Below are 6,136 nucleotides of genomic sequence, written 5' to 3'. Positions count from 1 at the left end.
ATCCTCAACAGAAGCCGCACCACCAAACCAGGATATTCCTGCAGTTGCCAGGTTCCTCTTCATCACCTGCAAAAAAACCAGTGCCAGCAGGAAGCATCCTGTCAGTCGACACAGACCTCTTCCACAACACCCTCCTCCTCAAAAGCAACATGGCCTTCCGCTCACCTGCTCCGCAGGAATTCCAGCATCGGACACTGTGGCTGTCATCGCTCGTGCCACCTAAGATACCAAGAGACAGAAAACTACCGTTGTGCTTGTGAAGAATCACCAGCCCCATGCTCTTTCTTGCTACTACCCCAGCTCACCTCAAACGCTCATCCAATTCCAAAGGCTGTCCGCAGGGCGCCTGCAAAACCAAAGAGAAGTGAACTCCTGACATTTACAGTTTATGAGGGGCCTGCCACAAGCTGCAAAGGTTCTAGGGACAAGACAGCATTCTGCAGGCGATCGGGAACGGCAATGAGCTGTGCCATACCCTGAAAGACACTACGCCTTATGTCCCTGCCGCTTTCTCGAAAAATACCAAAGCTTCATATACAGATGCAGACAAGATGCTCACCCTAACCCCTGCCAGATAATCTCACCATCAGCCCTGTTAAGAGAGATGATATCAGCAACTTACACAACAAACAGCAAAACTGGTGAAGAAAACAAGGTTCCATCTTCAATAGAATCAGGAATTCCAGGAAGATGCAATGCACCTAGAATAAAGAAAAAAAGCATCCTATTAAACCATCATGCTACCCCTGAACGCTCAAACAAAATTACTGACCTGGAAAAAAGAGAACGGCATACAAGTGTATTTTCCATTATACATGCCGCTGAACCTTCACTGGTCCTGAAGTTCCTACCACAAACAGACACCTCCGGTTCTCTAGACATCAAAATGCATCTGCCCAAACAGCTTAGACAACTCAAAAGCTGCAAAGCACTGAAGGAACAACAGAGCACCAGCACCAAAGAAGCCCAGGAGCAGAATGAGCTCCTACAGCAGGGCCTGTGGCTCATATACCCCGGGCCCCACCCACCACCCTTCCACAATCCCCTGGGAAAGGGGAGGGCCAACCACCAGAAGGCATAAAGGCGGCCGAGGAGCAGCAGCAAGTTTTCTCATCTGCCTTCAGTTCATGGTGTGCAAAGCGCTGAGCAGAGAAAGCGACCCTTACTGGAAATGACAATACCTGCTCTTTTACTGCAACTACATCTATCGCATCAACAACGTGACTGGGTAGGTAATTAAACTTATTTTAAAATTACTTTTCTTAATCTTTAGATGGAAAAAGATAGATGTCCTACTAAGCTCTGAAAGAAAGTACTTCGTTAAATACAATAATGGTATTATTATAAAAAAATCATGTGCTTTAGTTTCCTATTAAAAACCCAAAATGCTATGGGGTTACACTTCACTTCTAGCAAGACCACGCATACTACCTAACTTCTACCAGAACTGCCTTCTGGATAGGACCGAATGACAAAGCAGAATTAGGTCACGTAAGAATCCCTTCTCAATAATATCTCCGGTTGCAAAGTAAATTATTTACTGTAAATTGCCGACGATTCAGAGTCACCTCAACGGTCTCTCCAAATGACTCCCTTAAGAGAACTAGGTGAGTCCCAAAGAACAGAAAACGCCAAAAAAACATGGAAAAACAAGAAATGTATCAGACATTGTACAAAGCAGCCTAATTAACACCTAAGTAGCTAGACGAAAAACAAATTGCAAAACAGAACAAAAAACACCACGGGAGATCTGTTGATAAAAACAGATGAAGGCGATGGTCTCCTCTGAAAAACTCAAGAGGAGATCTGAGCTGACGATAGACATCTTTGGGGTACCAGCTACCAAATAGAAACCTACTATAAGGCAGAAAACAAAAAGACTCCTCCGGAGCACAAAGATGGCTCTGGAAAAGGTTCTGACAGAACAAGAGGCATCGTCACAGGGATTAGAGAGATCCCGAAGGGGCCAGAGAGACCAAAGAAGTCTCGGGGATGCAATGAGCTCAAAAGGGAATTGAACAGAGTACAGGTGTCCTCAGGGGACTGGGGACCGAATGGAGGCACACCAAACAGATGAGAGGACAGAAAGACTGACCGGGGCAACAGATGCGGACTCAGGAAGGGTTCTGAGGGGAAGAGAGGGGTGCAAAGTGCCCTCCCGAGCTAAAACGGGAGCTCTGAATGAGGAGCTCTGAAGGGGATTTCAACAAAGTACAGATGTTGTCAGGGGGCCGGGGGCTGAACGAAGGCATCCTAAATGGCAAAGAGTAAGATAAGAGCACAAAAAAATAAAATCGAAAAGGAGCTAAAGCGCTGCTGGAGTGCTGTGGAGTACAAGAAAGGACTCAGAAGCCATTGTTGTAGAGAGTAGAGGAATTAGGAGGGGGCAGGGTAAGAAAAGAAGGCTTGGAGACACAGCGAGGGCCTTGGAGTCTCAGGAGGGCGTCTAGGCAAACCACAGATGACTGACTGGGAGAGGAACCGAGTGGAGACACCCTTGATGGCAGAGAGAAAGATAAAGGAGTGCTGCGTAGCAGAGAAAGAAGGGAGGCTCTGATGGAACAAGAGAGATAGAAAGGGAGACAAAGGGCTCCAAGGTGCTGTGGAGATCGAGGAAGGTCTCGGGAGGCATCGCGACTGTGAGGAGAGGGGCCGATGGACAAAAGAAGGCTTGGGGACAACAAGGAGGAACTCGGGTGATCATCTGAGCAGAGTAGGCATGGTCTCTGGTGGCCGGGGACTGAACACGGGAATCCTAGACAGCGTAGAGGAACAAATGAGTGTTCCGTGGCTCAAAGATGGCCCCACCTGAAGTGCTACAAGGTGGGTGTGGAGCACAAGGAAGGTCTCAGGAGGCATCGTGACTGGGAGAAGAAATGTCCCGAGGGAGCCAGAGAGACAGAAAAAAGGATTGGAGACATGGCAATTAAATCCAGAGGGGATCTGAACCAAGTAAACATGTCATTGGAGGGCCAGGGAATGAATAGAGGCACGGCTAGAGGGAAGAGAGGACAGAATGACTGGGCTGGGTCACAGATATGGACTCGGGAAGTCCTCTGAGGGAACGAGAGGGATGTGAGGTCTGCTACAAAGCTAAAAGTGTGCTAAGGGCAACCTCGAAGGCATCGATAGGCATCGTGACACCATTAGAGGGGTCCCGGTTGGGCCAAAGACACCAAAGGCGGCTCAGGGACACAAGGAAGAAGTCCGGAGGGGATTTGAACAGAGTACAGGTGTCGTCAGGAGGCCGGGGACCAAATGGAGGCACCCTAGATGGCAGAGCACTCTGGGCGCAGACAAGCCCACAGACGGGTTTCTGAGAGAGAGAGGATCAAAGTCCGCTACAGAGCTCAGACAGGGCTGTGGTACACAAAGAAGGTGTCTGAAGAGGCATGGTGACTGGGAGCAGAGGGGGCGTGAAAGGCTCGGAGGGATGAGAGAGATTGAAAGGGAGGCAGTGTTACCAAAGTGCTGTGGAGCGCAAGGAAGGTCTCGGGAGGCATCCTAGCTGGCATAGAGAAAAAAAGAATGCTCTTATTTGGGAACGGAGATCTTGGGAGAGGTGCGATTGTGACAAAACGAGTCCAAAGGGGGCTCACGGAGCTAAAAGTGTGCTGCAGGGAACATCGAAGACCTCGGGAGGCATCGTGACAGTAGCAGAGGGGTTCTGAGAGGGACAGACAAAAGAAGGCTCGAGGACATGATGAAGAAGTCCAGAGGGGATTTGAACAGACTACAGGTGTCCTCAGGGACTGAACAGAGTATCCTAGCTAGCATAGAGGACAACAAGAGTGTCCTGGAGATGAAAGATGGCATCAGGAAAGGTTCTCGGGGAGGGAGAAGGGCGCAAAGTGCGCTACAGAGCCAAGAGAGGGCTGTGGGACACAAGGATGGCGTCGGGAGGCATGATGACGGCAGCAGAAAGGGTGCTGAGAGTGAAAGAGAGACAGAAGGCAGCTCTGGGACAGAATGCAAAACTCAAGAAGGTGTCCCAGCAATGTACAGATGTCCTCAGGGAGCGACTGAATGGAGACATCCTAGATGGCAGTGAACAAGGTAAGAGAGCTCTGGGGCACAGAGCAAGCCTGAGGAAGGGTTCTGTCTGAATAAGAGAGATACAAAGAGGGCAGCAGAGCTCCAAGGGTGCCATGGGCCCTGAGGACAGTCTCGGGAGGCATCGTGATGAGAACGAGAGGGCCCAGGGGGGACAGAGACAAACAAAGTATCGCTGACACAATGAGGTACTCGGGAAGGGATCTGAACAGAGTACAGATGTCCTCAGGGGACCAGGGACCGAATGGAGGCATCTGACATGGCGGAGGGGAAGGCAAGAGAGCTCTGGGGCACAATGAGAGCCTGAGGAAGAGTTGTGTCTGAATAAGAAAGATACAAAGCCTGCTGCAGAACTAAAGGATGGCTGTGGAACACAAGGACGCTCACAGGAAGCATCGTGACAAAAAGAGGTGTGCTGAGGTGGCCAGAGAGACAGATGGCGACTCGAAGACACAAAGGTACTCGGGAGGGGATTTGAACAGAATACAGTTGATGTGAGGGAGACACTGACCCACTGGTGGGTCAGCAAGCGAGGTGGAGGAGAGGACAAAAAGACCGCTCTGAGGAAGAGGAGATGTTCTGACAAACCAAGAGGGGTTCAAATTACGCTCCAGAGATAGAAGCGTGCCGAGGAGACCCTCCAAAGCCTCGGGATGAACCGAGAGAAAAGGAAAAAAAGTAAGACACAAAGAAAACTTAACAAGCAACAGGGTACGTGACAAAGAAGAAAGAATTAAAAAAGAGGGATAGACAGCTTGATAAAAGCCAACATGGAAAGAAAATTTTAAAAGTAAAAGGGTACAAGGCAGAGGAGGAAAAAATTAAAAAATACGGACAGATAACTACATAAAAGTAGACATAGAAAAAAATTGAAAAATGAAGGCATTGAAGGAGAAAAAAAATTAAAAATAGGGACAACAACTAAATAAATGGAGTCATAGAAAGAAAATTGAAAAATTGAGAGAGTACCCAACAAGACAAGAAAGAATTAAAAAAGGGACAGGACTAGATAAAAGCAAATATAGGGGGAAAAAAGCAACAAGATTAAGGAAATAAATTAAAAAAACCAGGAACAGCAAACTCAATAAACAAAGACATAGAAACAAAATTTAAAAAGTGACAGGGTACAGCGCAGGCTAGAAAGCAATAAAAAATAAAGGCAGCGAACTGGATAACAGTCGATAGAGAACAGAAATTTAAAAGCAACTTGACACAGGACAGACAGGAAATATTAAAAAAATAGGGTTAGGCATCTTGATAAAAGTAGGCATAGAAAAAAATTTTTCAAGTGACAATGTAGAGGACAGATAGGAAAAAAGTAAATAATAGGGACAGAAAAATACATAAAAGTGAACATAGAAACATAAATTCAAAAGTGAAGACATTAAGAGGGGAAAAAATTAAACAATAGCAAAAACCCTAAATAGAGACATAGAAAGACAATTTTAGAAGTGGGTACAGGACAGACTAGAATGAATTAAAAAATAAAGATGGCGAACTGGATAAAAATAGACAAGGAAAGAAATTTAAAAGCGACGGGGTACAGAACAGACAGGAAAAAAAAAGGGAGAGACATAGTGATAAAAGTAGACAGAAAAAAATTTTAAAGCAATGGGATACAGGAAACAGGAAAAAATTAAAACATAGGGACAGAAAACAAGATAAAAGTACACCTAGAAAAAAATGGAAAATTAAAAGAATTATGAGAGTAAAAAATTGAAAAATAGGGACAGTGAACTAGACAAAAGTAGACATAGAAAGAAAATTTAAAAAGCAATGCGGTTCATGACAGACAGGAAAGAATTAAAAAATAGAAACAGGAACTGGTTAAAAGGAGACAGAACATTTTAAAAGCGACAGGATTAAGGAAATAAAGGAAAAAATTAAAAATAGCAAACTAAAACAGATATATAAAGCCAATTTACAAATGAACAGGCTACATGACAGGCAACAAAGAATTAAAAAAGGGATGGGAGCTTGAGAAAAGTAGCATAGAAAGAAAATCTAAAAAGCGATTCAACTAAGGAAAGGCAAACAATTAAGAACTAAAGACAGTGAATGGGGAAAAAGTAGACATAGAAAA

At 45.6% G+C, this 6,136-nt stretch overlaps 1 long non-coding RNA gene across 1 annotated transcript; it reads right to left on the bottom strand.

Annotated features, from left to right (window-relative positions):
- Positions 1 to 3: 3 nt before the first annotated feature.
- LOC127028752 (uncharacterized) lies at positions 4 to 375 on the bottom strand. The gene is made up of 3 exons (XR_007768051.1): positions 306 to 375; positions 166 to 219; positions 4 to 66 (listed from the first exon to the last, which is right to left on the bottom strand). It is a non-coding gene; the product is annotated as an uncharacterized LOC127028752 (long non-coding RNA).
- Between the last annotated feature and the right edge of the window lie 5,761 nt (positions 376 to 6,136).

This window comes from Gymnogyps californianus, unplaced genomic scaffold, assembly GCF_018139145.2.
Source record: "Gymnogyps californianus isolate 813 unplaced genomic scaffold, ASM1813914v2 HiC_scaffold_409, whole genome shotgun sequence".
In the NCBI taxonomy this organism is placed as follows: Eukaryota; Metazoa; Chordata; class Aves; order Accipitriformes; family Cathartidae; genus Gymnogyps; species Gymnogyps californianus.
Note: the sequence above shows the minus strand (reverse complement) of the source record. Positions and strands in the feature narration are given on the sequence as shown.